This window comes from Carassius carassius, chromosome 48 (assembly GCF_963082965.1).
Source record: "Carassius carassius chromosome 48, fCarCar2.1, whole genome shotgun sequence".
Lineage (NCBI taxonomy): Eukaryota > Metazoa > Chordata > Actinopteri > Cypriniformes > Cyprinidae > Carassius > Carassius carassius.
The window spans coordinates 9,156,841-9,174,251 of NC_081802.1; the positions used below are offsets into that span (position 1 = coordinate 9,156,841).

General features: G+C 38.1%; 1 long non-coding RNA gene across 6 annotated transcripts in view; it reads left to right on the forward strand.

The window, feature by feature from the left end:
- LOC132131751 (uncharacterized) overlaps positions 1-17,411 on the forward strand; it is a 44,082-nt gene that overhangs the window by 10,099 nt on the left and 16,572 nt on the right. For 5 of the 6 annotated variants that reach the window (XR_009428936.1, XR_009428935.1, XR_009428933.1 and 2 more), the window contains exon 2: positions 4,590-4,647. This is a non-coding gene — a long non-coding RNA (uncharacterized LOC132131751). Of the gene's footprint in view, positions 1-1,859; positions 1,880-4,589; positions 4,648-17,411 lie in introns of those variants that run through there. The other variant, XR_009428937.1, reaches the window with a different exon arrangement.

Consider the following 17,411-nt stretch of genomic DNA (forward strand, 5'->3'; position numbering starts at 1 on the left):
AGGCCTATAGTAGGCTGTGTTATGTATCCCGGTTGACTTTATGATTAGTTAAATCTGTTTTGCACATGCATCGCCAGTTAACCATTTCAGACAGTACAGGACAGCCTCTGTCTCATTCACTTCACGTCTGTGGGCGTTACGCACAGCTCTGTGTGGCCCAGGCATGGCCAGGATTCCAGTTTTGGATGGGCCAGACCAATTGTGGGTGGGTGGGCCTTAAATTAAAAATGTTAAATTAAAAAAACAAACAAAAACCTAAAACCACTGCTTAACCTAATAAAAAAATATTGACTAATAGCTGTTATATTATCTGTGCGTATACATAATATAGATTTTAATAGTTTGATGCTCTTTAAATATTTTGTTGCATTGTTAAAAGTTTCGGTGCGTAGGACAGACCTATCTGCGATCGCTCTCCATGGTTCTGACCAAAGAAGAGCGCTTTGGAATCTCCATTACGCATGAAACGCATACCTGGGCTGCGTTTCCCGATAACATTGTCTCTTAACGCGATACGAAGACTCTTAAGGTATAACTTAACTAAAGGTATACTACCACTAAAGGTAATCATTGCTAGGCGTCTTCAGGGCTATCATCCACTAGCGAGGCAGAGGCGCTGGCGCCCTCCTAGCAACGGCGTAAAACATGATTTTGACGACTTCATTAAGTTTTGTTTTATAGAAAACTCTCTTTAAAAGTTATTCGTTTTGTGTAAATTGTATTTTAATTTTGATCAATGTTTTATCAACCAATTGCCCGTATTTAATAAATAAGAAGCAAATATATAGGACAATGTAATAACCTTAGTGTAATTGACAGAATTACTAAAAAATATTTTGCTACCTAAAAGTTAAAGATTTTTTGTGTCACGCATGCACCCATGTCTATTTCCCTCATATTAAATATAAAACGCATGTGGACCATATATGTGGACTGATGTTTTTCCAATGTCTGGACTCCTTTATTAATGGAGTAGCCTATATAAACAGACTTTTCAATATATTGGTATTAAATGCATTTTCTGAGATTTATATTTCAAGTTTTTACTGCAAATGTCGAAATGCGCGCTCTTTTGGTCCATCAGTGCTTGAGTCACTGATCACATTAGAATAAAATATCTCATAATAAAATACAAAATTGACTGATTTATGAATGTATATGCATAGTTCTCATCAGTCGGAAATACAGATAAACGCTTTCATTTGTTGTATTTTTGATCCTGAAAGAAAACAGAACAACAAAAGAGCGAATCCACCGTCTGCAGTCGTGCTTCAAGTCGAACGCACCCATTTTTAAATCGTCCACAGCTGAGCATCGCGAGAGGCGGATCTGCGCGAGAGCGCGCATGTGAATGAGCTGCAAAAAGTCCTTTTCAGATGCAATGAAAAAAAAAAAAACACCAACCCGGGATAGCCTAAATTAGGCCCATATTCACAAATGTGTTAGCTATGGGCAAATACATGCAAGATTCTGTATTTATATATATAAATATATATGTGTATATATATATATATATATATATATATGAACGGAAAACAAAAACAACGAAAAAAAAAAACAGCTGGCTGACCCCTACAGGGGTGGGGAAAAGTGTTGGGGGGGGGGGGGGGGCACCCCCCTGCCTCCCTTGTTCCAACGTCTATGACTACCAACCTAAACAGCACTTTTGTGCATCAAAGTGCCCACACTGTAGTCAGTCTCGCGCCCAAACCCCTCAGGCGATTAGCGACGCCTCGTGATGCACTAAATATTGTTTAGATGAGCAGCTGACTAGTTAAAGACATAACCGAGGAGTTGTCGTAATTACGATGACTGAAGCGATTTTTGTTTTCAGTAGATAGCTTAAAATTTGAAAATATATGGTTTTCCCCCACAGAAGGTAAATATGTGAATATAGATTAAGAATAGCCGACCTAAATAGTATAATATATTTATTTTCCGGTTACTTCGTCTCTAAAGTTTTACGGCTGCTTTACAATTACCATCAGAAGTCACTTTAAATTTAATTCTGTCAGAGCTTTCATGTAACTGACATGAACTGATTGAATTTAGGTGAGAAATGTTTTGTATGTGTGTGTGTGTGTGTATACCGTCATGTGGTAATTTCCCCCCGTTTTGTTCTGTTTTAGAAAATATTCTTGTTTCTCATGTTACAAACATCGTTTCGCATTAATGCCCTGTCATCATGCGCGTAATTTGCACGGGGGTTACGGGGGTCATGACCCCCCCAAAAATCAGATCCAGCTAATATAACCCCCCCAATATCATCACATCATTCAGATTAAAATAGATATGAAATATTCAGAATGAATACTTTTGTTCATTTTCTTTATTAATTTCATTTGCCAGCAAGAAAGATAGTATCATATTTTAAATAATCTGTAATGTACCCCCGCCCACCGCACCGATTTGGTATTACCAAAGTCTCTGGTATTACCCAACCCGCTTTCAGTACCAAGTTTGTTCACTATTTTGCGCAGTCGATGGGATGACTGGTTGGAGAAAGCTGACGGAAAGATGAAAAGGACACTGAAAGGCAGCCAGACAACGATTTTTCATTGTTTGTCGACACCAGCCAAAAAAAAGAAAAAAGAAAAAAAAAAGAAAAAAGAAAAATCCTGACCAAACGGAGGTACCCTTAAGTTAGCTGTTAAGTTAGCTCAGCGTTTCTCAAAGTGTGGGGAATAGAAACATGACAAACAGGTTTTGTGCCCATCTTTTTAATTCCTTTATTTATTGACCATACACTCAAAACAAAGACACATTTAAATGTAAGCCTTGACGTTACTTAACCTCTTCACACGTAAGTTTAAAAGGATTTTAAAGGCTACCGTTATTGATCGTAGTATCGCTTTATGGTTCCCATGGAGACGCGCCATTCATTGCTTGTCACACCGTAGCCACAATAGTGCTGAATGACTGATGATCTGCTTTTATTTCCTTTTTTATTCAAAATTTCACAAATGTGTTAGCTATAGCAGGATATATCTGATATTCCGATTGTCAAATATGTGCAAGTGGATGTGTTTTGTTGTTCAAACACCTTTATAACGATCGCATTACTTGAGCTGTATGCGCAACGTATTTTAGGTATCTATCTTATTAAAATACCTAAAAAAATACGTACATTATTAGGAATTTACCACCTCTGGTTCAATTTGAGATTATTTTTATTTTTGTTTGTTTGTTTGTTTTTTTGTTGTTCTTTTTGCATGGATTTTGCAAAGTGTCAAAATGAATCAAAGCACAACTAGGTTAATGTTAGTCCACACTTGTATTGATGTTATCAGAGGCTAAATGCAAACACAATTATTATTATTTTTTAATCTAATTTTGAGTCTTATTTCATGCAAAGTGATAATATAATTGCACTTTCATTTTCTTTATTTGAAAATTTTTAATGCTGTTATTTGATGTTAAGTTTTTAAAATGTGATGTTAATAAAATACATTTTAACAGTTAAACTTAAAGCCTAGTTTATTAACATTTTGTTGGGGTGATTGGGGACAGGTGGGGCTCGGAACCCTTTCCTACCTCTGAAGTGGGGAATGGCAGAAAAGTTTGAGAAACACTGAGTTAGCTGATGATTTGTTTTGTTGACTGGAGTTGGCTGGCTAGATGTTCGTTTGCCAGTGACCTATGAGGTAAAGCCAGAGGGTGCCAGGGACTGTGTAGAACCAATGTCACTGAATTGTAACTGCTGTTTGCTCCAATACAGTCACCCGTTTTGGGGGGGATTGCATAATTAAATTATGCAAATTAGCATGTTACCTTTTACACAAGAAAATAATACAATAAATTAATAAATAAATAAATATGCCGCGAGTTTAACCCCCCCAATGGTAGACCCAAAGTTACGCCCTTGCCTGTCATGAACTGTGTATTTTGAAATTTAGGTTTTTATACAATATGTAGCGATTTATTTCATAATGAGTAGGCCTGTTACGTAATGACACTCTAGCCTCGATTTATATAATTCTGAATCATTGGAAAATTTTCATTCGGATAGTTAAAATTTAAGAAAAACAAAAGCTTTATCCTTTCCGTGCATTCCCTGGTGTACCTTCAGGGCCACTCAAGGATCTAAAATAATAATAATAATAATAATAATAACATGGACATAGATTTTTAAACATGGCAATACACACAAATGTAAAATTAGCAAGACTCTTTACTGGTTATGTAAGAAGATTTATCTGGGGTTCTATTGCATAATACACTTTTCTGTATTTATTTTTGAGTATGCTATCTTCTTTTTGAGCCCTGCATAATTTGACTATCATTATGTTCTGAAATGACAAAGAAAGTGAATCTGATACTGAATTCAGACTGACTTTTACAATCTTGTGGATTCATGTCTGAAAAAAAGAAAGTGTTTTAAAATTAGTTCACCCATTTATAGCTCCACTTCTCTGTGAATGATCATATTTAAGCCTCATAAAGATGAAATATCAGCTAGATTTAAGCATATTTGTAAACATCTCAGTAATTTCAATACAGCCAAAGTTTGACTGAAATGCTGGCATTTTAGGGTGAAGTCATGCTGAATTTATTTATTAAGTATTATTTGTTATTCTGTGTTTTTACAGGAAAAGGAGATTTTGGAAATCAGTGATAAAACACGTAAATTAAAGGCCCTCAGATCAGGTCAGCGGTATGGCATTGTCATGTGCTTTTAATATGATTTTGGCTTTCATTTTGCATGAGGTTGCGTGTTTAAAAGTCAAATATGTAACAGGTTCTCTCACCATTGCTACATATGTGACTTGTAGGAGTAGGTTTGTTTATGTCCTTTATGGGCAAGTATTAACATATACAAGCATATTAATCCGTCATGTCAACCATATATTATTTGTTTTAAGAAACATTAGCAGATGATACCTGGTTATGTTCATATTTCAAGCTATGTCATTTTTAATTCACATGTTCAGTTTTTATTTCAAGGGAATGTTTGTGGTAAGATATTGTAGCTTTCACCTGACATCAAAACAGGTTTCTTTTCCACCCAAAAATGCTGGATGGCAAACATAGGAGGGATTACTATGGCAACAGTGTTTGCCCTTGCTTATTGGTGGTAAGGAGTAAAGCAGACGTATGTCACATGACTCCAGTCAGAGCCATATCCTGCAAAGCGTTGGCTTATGTGTTTATTTCAAAGCTCAAATTTATGTTTATGTGCTACCCAACAATTTCTGCTTGGATTTAGAGGTTTATTTTATTTTGTATATTTGTGTTTTTTTTTTTTTTAATAAATGGAAAAAAATTATTTGGTTCTTTGTACAAGGCCATCTTAAAGTTGCTCAGGAGAATAATATTAAAGGATCTAATTAAATATTTCTATGTGAATTTGATCACAGTAGTTTATTTTCTCACTATTTTGAACCATGACAAATGCAATGAGCATCTTTACGATCTTGACAGTCTAACGCTTTACTCATTCGCGACACTAAGATCCAATTTGTTTCCACACTGTTGCAGGACAAGAGATGAAAAGGCAGTTTATGTGATCTATATTTGAATTCTTTTGTTCAGAGCCTTATCCCTTTAAAATATTGCTGGAGCCTCGGCGGCGTGTGTGTATATAAGGTGTGCTCATGTGGAAAGGCTATGAGGGTGGTTCAGTCCTTCACCTTCCTAATTCCCTTCTTTCTCTCCTCCACCACCCCCCTCTCCTCCACCTAAAGCCCTTTCTCTAACCCTCTTCAGACTTACACCCTCTCTCTTTCTCTCCCTTCACAATCTCAAGTCAGAGTTCAATGGCACTTTTTTCATTCTGTCCTTTTTTCCAGCCCCACCTCTTCTCCCCAACTCTAGTGGGTTTTGCAAGATGGGGGGCAGGTACTTCCCTCCCCCATGTGAACTTTAGCTGCAATTCTCCAGGCACACATGCATTGTGAAACACAGATTGAAAAAGAAATGAGCACTTTTTTTCTCTTTCTCTCTCCTCTTGCCTTAACACAGAATTCTCAAACTCACCCACTCTCTCCCACGCAGTGTATTCAGTGCGCTTACGCCACCACACAAAAAAGTAGCCTCGTTTTATGGCACTCTTGTGAAGGCAGTGTGGCACAAGTAAGTCAGAAAGCAGTCCATAGAAGTACTAGAGTTCATATTGTGCTGTGCAGGGAAGATACAGAATATATAGACTTAGGAAGGCTTTTTACAGTTGAAGTGCTTCCTTGAGATCTTTTACCCTTGACAGACAGATAACTAGGCTTTTGTATCTACATCTCAGTAAAGTGCAACAGTCTGGTTCCAGAAATAAAAAAATCGTTCATTTTCTCAACAGGGAAAGCAATTTTTAATGATAACTCATAAACTCTAAAGAAAGACCTGCTGTGAGCTCTGAGGTTGTGAATCAATGTTACATGCTTTTGCTGAAGCCATCTTTTTTTGTATTATTTTGACTTATTTGTAATATAAGCTGTTTAAAGGGATACTTCACCCAAAAATGAAATCTTTTACTCACCCTCGTGTTGTTGATTTTTTGTTCCGTTGAGCACAAAAGAAGATATTTTGAAGAATCTTGGTATCCAAACAGTTTACGGTAGCATTTGAATTCCATAGTATGGAGAAAAAATTAGTCATTAGCTACTGTCAACATTCTTTTGTGCTCAACAAAAGAAGAAACCCATACAAGCTTGGTACAACTTGAAAAACGACATAACCGTAATGCTGTACATTTCCCAAAATTCCACTAATCAGAGAGATGCGGTCAGCAAATAGTGCTGAAAGAGCTTGTTAGCTCCATCCACTCCCATAAAGCAGAGGTCCAAAACCACAGGGTCGCGACCGTGGAAGAGTTGTTATGGGGTCGCAAGAACTTTCTAGGACAAATGTGTGTAGATATGACACTGTTATTTATTGCGCATTAATGAATGTTTCTAATTATTTTGTATTTTCATTTGTTGAACGCGATTGATAGTGAGTAGCAATTTGACGATTTCATGTAAATTAAATGTTCAATTAGTAAATAAATGATTGTTCTGATCTGTCATATATATTATTAGGGGTTAAACTGATCGCAGTTGATCCGTGATATGTACAGACCAGGCCCCACAGTTCGGCACACATGTAATTCGCAGATTCATTTTCCAATTTACACATTCAAATGATTTTTTACCTCATGAAGAAGAAGTGAAAGAGCACTTGTTTCATTGCCCATGCACTGTTTTCGGTGTGCATGGCATCGGATCCTAAGTTCCTCTTTCATGTCTCTTTGTGTTTGAGATACATACACATAAAATTGTAAAAAAAAACCTTCTTGGCATTCTCATTCTCTATGCTTTAAAAAAAAAATTCTTGCTTATCTGAAAATCATCACGGATCTCCAATCAAAAATAATTTAATCAAATCATTCTCCCTACTCTCTCAAAATACTTAAATATTTCTATGTATATTTGCTTATTTTGCATTAAATGTCATTTTATTTTTTTCATACAACCAACAACTTAAATCGTTTTATATTTCACCATTGTTTTTAATTTAATGATGTCGTTCGCGATGCTTCATGGGATTGTAGTTCTTTTTTAATGTTAAGTACACAGTCCTGTACCTTTGCCTTTTTGTCCGATTTTCAAATACTTTTTATGCTTCAAACTAAAATTTGTAATGTTGTGATTCACATCATAGCTTAATGGTTTATAATAAATGTAACAAATACTTAAATAAAAAAATCCTTATGGGAAAATGAATAGAAAAATACTTGCAGCACTGCTGAAAAAATGTACGGGTGCTAAAGCACTCTATGAAATGTACAAGATCTAGGATGATATTGAGGCATTAAACAGGTATACATACCAGCAGCCATGTTGCTGTGCTCTTATAAAGGAAATACAAAAGCTGTCACTAGACTGGCAACCTTTCAAAAGGTACACCTTTGTACCTTATTTACCCCTAAATGTTGCATATCAGTACTTTATGAGGAGATTACAAATATGCACTGTTTGGCTACTAATATTTATCTGCAAAGTAACTTTATATTAGTGCCTTTTAAAAAGTACAACCCCAGTCACAGCTTTTACGCCATTTATTTTCGAAAGTGTATGCTTACATGCTTATGTTGGAGGGCTAGTGGAAGGACATCAAGTGAGTCCTTTTTTCTTCATCTTTAAGCCAGAAAAACAATCTATGACAGTGGCCTAGTTCTAGATCACGGTCACCCTGAGGAAGAATTGAATCGAGGAATCGGAGACAGAGGATCAGAGGAGACTTAGCACCCTGTGGCTATGAACCCCCTCACTCCATTACAGCAAACCACCTTTTTAGCCTCATCCTGGGCTGTTGTTCACATACCCGGACGAGCCCCCACTTTTTATAGAAGAACTCAGTATCACACACATGAGGTTCGATAGTTCAATGCTAAGCAGACTTTCTCAAATGATGCACATATGAGAGGGAAGAGGCAGCATATATAAACAAATTCTCTGTGACACACACGCACAAAAATCTATAGATTCTCTAGATGTTCTGTCTGTTGGCTTGAACCATTACCATTTGTAAATGCCACAGAAGATTGCTCTGTTAGTGCAATGCTTTGAAAATGTATCAGATATGATTGATATTCAGTTAGAATGTGTATGCCGAACACGGTGAAGAAAACCATTGTCATCAAATGTTTATGTGTAAACTTGGAATGGGAAAAGCAGGAAACCCCTGATTGCTAGTGCTTTAGATCAAGACAGTTTTCTCACTAAAATGACCATTGTTGCTTATACTTATTATTTTCCACACAAAACATTTGTTTGTGCTACAGACATGAGTAGTACTTCAGTATTTTATTGAGGAGAGACACTACTGTTGCAAAGTTTGCAATCAGTAAGTTTTTATTTTTACATTTTTTAAGAAATGTATTTTATTCAACAAGCAAGAATGTATTAAATATTAAGGTTTCCACAAAATAGCAGGCAATTGTTTTCAACATTGATTATGACTTTTAAGCAGCAATATTAGAATGATTTCTGAAGAATGACAAAGAAGACTGGAGTAATGACTGCTTAAAATTCAGCTTCGCCATCACAGGAACAAATTAGATTTTTGAAACAGTTATTTTAAATTACAATAAAAATACTATAGACTTGATGAGCATAAGTGACTTCTTTCTAAAACATTTACAAACATAAAACATTTTAAGGTACTAGAAGTAATTTTCTAAGAAATCAGATGATTTTGGTTTCACCTGACAGAAGAAAACCCAAGTAATAATATCCCAAAGGCTTTTAGCAGATTTTAACAGAATAACATATAAACCTGTGCTGGACTCTTTTAACTCCTATACCACAGAAACTACTAAGAATGTTTAGCAAATACTTGGAAACTTGTCTGTCCAGCTCAAATATTGTGGGATTTTTAGGGTTACAATGAGCAAACAATGCACATTTACCACAAATCTTGTTTATTCTCTCTAGTTAAGTGTTAGTATCTTACTGGTTATTATACTAGTTATATTAGCATCACAATGTTGCATTCATCAATAGAACAGCATTGCATTATAAACTTTCCTTTTGTGAATTTGCCTGGCTGAAAGTTTCTAAGCAGCAATTTGTTTAGAGATTTATGCAGCGGTTTTCTCACCGCTGTATAGAATTCTGTGAACCAAACCAAATTGTGGATACATTACTCATGGTTGTTTTCATTTGTTTGAAAGCCTCTGGTCTTCAAAAAAAGCAAAAAGGAAAATTCTTTATAGATTGGAATTCATAAACAGGGCTCGATAGCTGGCTTTGTAAGTTCATTTGAATTATACCCCCTGCATTAAACGCCTTGATAGCAAATAAATCTCTTTAAATGAATGCACTCGAGGGGTTTGCTTTAAAGGGAGGGTTTTGTTAGTAGCACTAGAGTATGCTAACATAAATTAAAGCCTGTATTTCTCTGTAGGAAGCTGATTGATATTTCTTACTGTTTAAATGCTAAAAAAGACCACGTTTTCTCTCAGTGGATTGCTTAAAGTGGCTGCTGTGTGCTGGTGACATCCAAAGCGGGTGCAGAATTCGGCTGATTTTCTCAAGAATAGAAAAGCTAGCCAAGCTGAGTAAGGCCTCTGTGACATTGCCATGCAAAACACTGCCTCAATAGTGAAGTGTATTTATGAAGATGAGGGTGTTGGAGGGGGGCCGGGGGAAGGGAGGGCGGTTTAGAGGTGGACGTTATGAAAAGGCAGCAGGCTGCGAAGTGAATGGGACCGGCGGGGAGGGGGGTGACGGGGTCCGTGTCTCCATTGGTTCAATGCAACGGCCAGAGCAGCTGTGAAAGGAGGTCTTCCCTTTTTCCCACGACCCAGCAATGGGGCAAAACAGTGGCCTGAGTCTGCCAGGGTCAAGTCACTTTGCTAATATATACACTGGGCTTGTGTGCGCGGACAATGCGTACACACAACTCATTTATTTGGTGTGTGCACACAGACAGACCCGCACTCATGGGTACACACAACCATCTTCAGACTGGGGAACAGGGTGGGCAGCAAAAAAAGACCCTGACTCTATTTTCAGTCACATTGGGGCCATTGTCTAGTTCTAGACCAACAATCTTAGATTTTGCAAATTAAGCTGGAAAAGACTTGGTGGATGCACAGCCACAGACAGACACCTGCTGTTCAGAGATCAGTCCATTCCCCAAATATTGACATATTTAGTCATAGATAGATAGATAGACTTTATTCTACAATTCCTTTGTCAACAGTTTCCTCTCAGTCTCCCCATATCACAGTGTTGTGTATGCTCTTCTGTGTCAGCCGCAGACTGACACAGAGCATACACAATATATATACACAATATATATATATATATATATATATATATATATATATTTTTTTTTTGTGCGCATCTTTGTTGGTTTTTAGTGTGGTTTTTTTTACATCCATAAAATGCATGTTTGTTTTCCCTCTTCTGTAAAGCTCACTCATCTGAATACACGTTTATGGCCCTGTACGTGCAGTCTATTAGCGAACATGGACCCTGTGTCTCTCCCCGGTTTGTCTTCAATAGAAGGTCCCATCTTGTTAAAGGCGTATTACAAACTCCACCACTGTGTCTCAGTCTTTCTGCCTCTCCCCACCCACCTTGTGCCATTTACACTCCTTTATGGTACATTTGTCCTGCAATAAGCCCCATTCTTTTGATAAACAAGCGCATGCACTGGCATCGCCCCTCTCCTCTTGCCCCCCTCTCCTATTCAGAGTCTCCTGGAGAATAGCAAGACAAAGAAGAGACTCACTTAATTAGCTGAGCAAGAAGATGCATTGGGGCAATCACCCAGCACAATGAGGGAAACGTACAGCATGTTAATTCGGCGTGGGGTTGTAGCGAGCTTCCCGGGGCTCAGAATAGCCTTTTGTTTAGTGCCTGGCCAGCGTAATAGATCAGACGTGCTTCAATTAAAACAAAAGTGTTCCAAGCCTCCTTCTGAGAAGGTGTGTGGATGCATATTTCCTTTGTTTGTTTAAAGATTGTGCTGGTTTGGAGCTGTTAACTATGTTGTCAGCCACTGAAGCTGTTTGGCCAACTAGCTTATTGTATAAATTGGTATTCTCCTCTTGCATTTGTTATATATGGCTTCTGAAGAATTTGTGTATAGTATATTAATCATATTTATGACACTTTTAAGTTTTTTTTTTTTTCTTTTTTTTCAGCTCGACAGCCCAAGTCATCATTTTCTTTCATTAGATGGAAAACTGTGGCTAGGACAGTCTACAAAAATCCAGCTTTTTATGTTTCACTGAAAAAAAGTAAAGTATATAGATAAATATTTATCTATCCATATCTATCTATGTAAATATATATATTTAATATTTTTCAAACTTTTGTTTGTTTTTAATTTTGTTTTAAGAGTAAGGAATGTTTTTTCCTTAACATGTTTAATTATTGTCCTGATTCACATATCGCTGACTGCCAAAAAAACGTTACGTTTTGTGACAAGATTTTGATCAATTAGCACTGCCTTTTTCTTGTGATGCAACCTTCCGCTTACGATGTTGTGTTGCGATCTGCTGTCGCCTCGTTTCATAAATCTATTTCTGTTGAATTGAGTGGGAGGTGTGATTGTGTTTGGGTTGGCGGGGGTTTATTCAGGTTGCTTCTGTTGCAGTGGCACCCCGAGGCGGTTACTTTTATGAAGACAGATAAGCTCACAGTGAAAATCCCTCTCTCTCCTCAGCACCACGCCACACGAGTACCACCCGAGCCTTCTCTTCCTCTTTCTAGAGAGTTCTTTAACCTTGATGAGTGAGATGAAGGGGTCAGGGGGGATAGACAAGTGACTGCGCTATGTTGCAGTGTATGTATAGAAAAAAACGCACCCCTCCTCCCTGTCAGGATCAATACGGCTAACAGAGAGCTGGGCTAGTCAGGCATTGAAGGTGGTGGGTGTAGGAAAGCTCCACTGAGGGCCATAAAGAGTCTTAAGTGCGCTTGGTATAGCGTCTCTGCTTTCTCTCTGCTGTCTTTAACACATAGCGGTCACATGGTCTCACCTGTTGATTCCAGATTTGTGAGATTTAACATGCTCTGTGGTCAGAGCTTTATGTCCATGTCTTTTCATTTGGCTCTGCCCTACTTGAGAAGATCTGTTTTTGTGTTCTGCTTTTTTTGTGAGGGAGCACCTCAAGGGTGTATTTGTGTGTGTTTTTTAGGGCCCGAGCACCGATGGTGTGAGGACCCTATTGTATCTGCTCTGTTTCTTATTATTATTCTTCCGCTTCTCCAAAATGGATCGCATTTTTGAGGGCTTAAACGTGCTCTAACCTGGTGAAAATTTTCGTCTGATATAGGATTCAGAAGAGGGTGTGGCAAAATGGCTCGACAGCGCCACCTATACTAAAAAAATCAACAGCCTTCCAGCTATGTTTCACGTACATGCACGAAAATTGGCACACACATGTAACACACCAATACCCACAAAAAAGACTCTTGGAGCAAAATTCTAAACCCAACAGGAAGTCGGTTCTTTTTAATATTATGAGCAAATTTTGTGCAATTTTTGTCATTTCCATGCATTGTATTATAACGAACTCCTCCTAGAGATTTATTCAGATCAACACCAAATTTGGTATGCCTAATCTAAAGGCCTTTGCAATGTTAAATTGCGAAGATCTTGAGTTTTCGTTAAAGGGCGTGTCCGTGGCGGCCTGGCGAATTTCGATGATTCGCCATGAAAAATGAAGTTGCTATAACTCAGACATACAATGTCCAATCTGCCCCAAACTTCACATGTTTGATAAGACTCCGAACTTGAACAGATTGACATGCCCATATTCAGTTATAGTCATAGCGCCACCTATTGGCAACAGGAAGTTAAATATTTTACACTGCGACAAACTACTCCTAGAAATTTTATGACACCAATGACTTTTTTGTGGTCAGTCTAATCTAAAGGCCTGTGCAATGTTCAGATGTGAAGATCTTGAGTTTTCGTTAAGGGGCGTGTCCATGGCGCCGTGACGAAGTTCGATGTCTCGCCATGGGAATAAAAGATGTTATAACTCAGGCAAATAATGTCCGATCTTCCCCAAACTTCACATGTGTGATAAGAGTCCTGGCCTGAACACATCTGAAGGCCAATATTCCATCGGGTGTGGCAAAATAGCTCGATAGCGCCACCTATACACTTTCAACAGAGTGCACCTCGAGCTACGTTTCATTTACATGTACAAAAATTGGTATACACATGTAACACACCAATACCTACAAAAAAGTCTCTTGGTACGAAATTCGACTCCCAACAGGAAGTCAGTTATTTTGAATTTTCTCTGCAAAATTGGTGCTGTTTTTGCCATTTTCAGGGGTTGTACTTTAACAAACTACTCCTAGAGATTTATTCAGATCAACACCAAACTTGGTCAGTGTATTCTAAAGGCCTTTGCGATGTTAAATTGCGAAGATCTTGAGGTTTCGTAAAAGGGTGTGTCCATGGCGGCCTGACACATTTCGATGTTTCGCCATGAAAAAGGAAGTTGCTGTAACTCAGACATACAATGTCCAATCTGCCCCAAACTTCACATGTTAGATAAGACTTCTGCCCTTAACAGATCTACATGCCCATATTCAGTTATAGTCATAGCGCCACCTGCTGGCAACAGGAAGTGACATATTTTACGCTGCGACAAACTACTCCTAGAAATTTTTGACATCAATGTATTTTTTGTGGTCAGTCTAATCTAAAGGCCTGTGCAATGTTAAATTGAGTTAAATGAGTTTTTGTTAAAGGGTATGTCCATGGCGCCGTGACAAAATTTGATGTCTCGCCACAGCAAGAGAAGTTGTTATAACTCGGGCATAAAATGTTCGATCTTCCCCAAACTTCACATGTTCGATAAGAGTCCTGGCCTTAACACATCTGAAGGCCAATATTCCATTATATTCCATTATCCAACTGGTGAAACTTGTTGTGGTAGACAGTGGTGAAAGAATTTCATCTCAAAATTTTATTTCGTGGATATCTATTGTGACAATGACCGGCTAACTGTACATTATCCTTATTAGCTATCATTATTAGCCTTCAGTAATCCCACAGTGATTTTCCTCACTCAGGTGGTTGAAACATTCTCTTGCTCATGAGTTCTCCACTCCACACTCAGCTTAGGTAATTGAGTTAAGTGAGAAGTTAACCACCCATCTCAATGGCAGGGAATCCTGGTGCCCCTCCCTCTCAGGAGGGTCACATTGTCCAGCCCCTCTCCCACCGGTGTAATCCCTTCCACCAGGACAAAGGACCTACCCACAGGCCACAGAGGTACATTAACCCACCAGCCAGTGAGCTCTCTGACCTGAGTGGCAGAGCCCCGTTCATCCAGCCCGGCTAACAGCTACCGGCACTCGGCACATCGAAGCAGAGAGCTGAGCTCGTGTGTGCGGTTACTTATTCATGTGGGCCTGGGAGACAGTCCGTGGAGATGAAACGGCAGTGGCGAGGAGACCCACTGATGCAGAGTGGAACAGCTCCCCTGTGGTCTCAGTAAGGAGTTAGAAGAGCCAGAGCCGACACTGGTTGGTGCTGTGATCTATGTCGCAGCGCTGAGGGGATATCTGGCCCCTACATCAAACATCTTGTCCCAATAATGCGGCCTGTTATCAGAGCGAGTGATGCCCAGAGCTTGGCTTTAGCTGACTGTGTACTGTACTGTGATCTGCTGTAATTGAGTTGCAGCATTTGTGATGTGGAGATTATGTCAGACATAACGGCGACATGTGAATCCAGTACACTGGGAAGGCTGTGGAAGTAGGAAACTTTAGTATTGTTATACTAAATAAGTTTACTAAATAAGATATTTTGAATGAAAACCGGGAGGCTTGTTACTGTCCCATAGACTGCCAAGGAAGTTACACTGTTAAGGTCCAGAAAAGTATGAAAGGCATCGTCAGAATAGTCCATCTGCCATCAGTGGTTCAACTGTAACATTATGAAGCGACAAGAATACTTTTTGTAAGTGAAGAAAACAAAAATAACAACTTTATTCTACAATTCCTTTGTCAACAGTTTCCTCTCAGTCTCCCCATATCACAGTGTTGTGTATGCTCTTCTGTGTCAGCCGCAGACTGAATATTCATATTAATCAAGTATGTTAACATTGAATATATGACACAAATTAATATTTGTCAGTTTAAAATTGATAAAAATATGAATTCTGCACGAAGAATGCTGAAAACATATATATACATCAAACATCTTGTCCCAATAATGCGGCCTGTTATCAGAGCGAGTGATGCCCAGAGCTTGGCTTTAGCTGACTGTGTACTGTACTGTGATCTGCTGTAATTGAGTTGCAGCATTTGTGATGTGGAGATTATGTCAGACATAACGGCGACATGTGAATCCAGTACACTGGGAAGGCTGTGGAAGTAGGAAACTTTTGTATTGTTGATCTACAAGCACATAATGTTAAAAGCGATTGTATTATTTCTGTGAGAACAAACAGAATGATTGTTTTCAAACTGGTCTTCGGAACCACTCCCCTCATCTGCTATTGGTTGTGTTGAACAGGTAGCCACGCCCTTAAATTTACTCTATTGATTGAGCCAGTGTTGGCTAGTCGGAATGTTCAAACCAGACCCGTTGAGAAACAGTTATGACATGCTTTGATCTCATTCGTTCGTTCCAAACAAATATGCACCGTCAGTCTGTTTGAATGTGTTTAATCGGGACAGACTGCAGTCTGAAAGTGGAACATAGTAAATGATGACAAAGTTTGAATTTTTTGGGTCAACTGTGTGAACTTTGGTTGAAGTCTCTCTCTGCATATTAAGGATTTTAGGTAGTTTTAAATTGTTAATTAGCATACTGCAGCAAATCGTGTTACAGTGCGAGTGAACGCATTAAAATGTAAAAAATTCTTACACTAGTTCTGATGAGAAATCACATTGTGTTCCTCCTTCAAGGGTTGGGGGGGCGTGTCCTCAGCAGGGCCGTGGCCCCGCTGCCCCCCCGTCAGGCAGAGACGGAAGAGGAGGTGAGGTTGCCATGGGAACAAATGCTCTGTGTTAACCAGAAGGGAAGCAAACAGTAGCATTTCATAAAGTAGTGTTCTTGAAAAGCAGAGCTGGTGTTGTGCCGAAGAGCCTTGAAAATGGAGGTCTTTTGTAAAGTGTGCATTATTTGTTTAAGGGCAAAACTGGTGCCATTGAACTGTGTGCTAAATGATGCTTTTTCAGCTTTGTTCGAAGTTGTGTTGAAGCATGGCGAGCTTGATCTTAGAATTTGCAGATATATTCTTTGCATAGAATATATAGCAGCATTGCATAGGAACTCACAAGGGCAGATTGATTGGCTTTGCTGTTGTAAAAGAGAGGCAGTGATTTGGTATGTTTTTGGTATGAGTCATTGTATTCTTTTATATTGTATTCCAAAAATAAAATAAAATAAATTAAAAGTGTACTTTACACAGAGTGTACTTTATATTAAAGGAATAGTTCACCCTAAATTGACATTTCTTTTATTTTTGACTCAATTTTGAAAAATGTTGTTGATGCTCTTTTACATACAACTAAACCTTTCCCAAATTTACTAGCATCATAAAAGTTGTCCACATGATGAGCTATATTCCAGTCTTATATTATAGCTTTGAATAAAAAAGACTAAAATCATTATTCATTGATAATCTTTCCCTCCATTGTGGTTTTCAGGTCTCATTCATGCATGAACATAATTCAAACATGCCAGCATTACGCCAAGTTTGACATCAGTGAATTTCAGCAAATAATAATTTTTAATTTTAGGGTAAATTTTTTATAAAAAAAAAAGTATAATTTAAGATGTATCTTTGTGTGAGTGTGTGTGTGTGTGTGTGTGTATATATATATATATATATATATATATATATATATAAATATTTCATAAACGTTGGTAAGTGCTACAAAGCTACTTTTTAGAATACAAGTGCAAATAATTTCTAAATCTGAATATGGTGTAGGACCTCAATG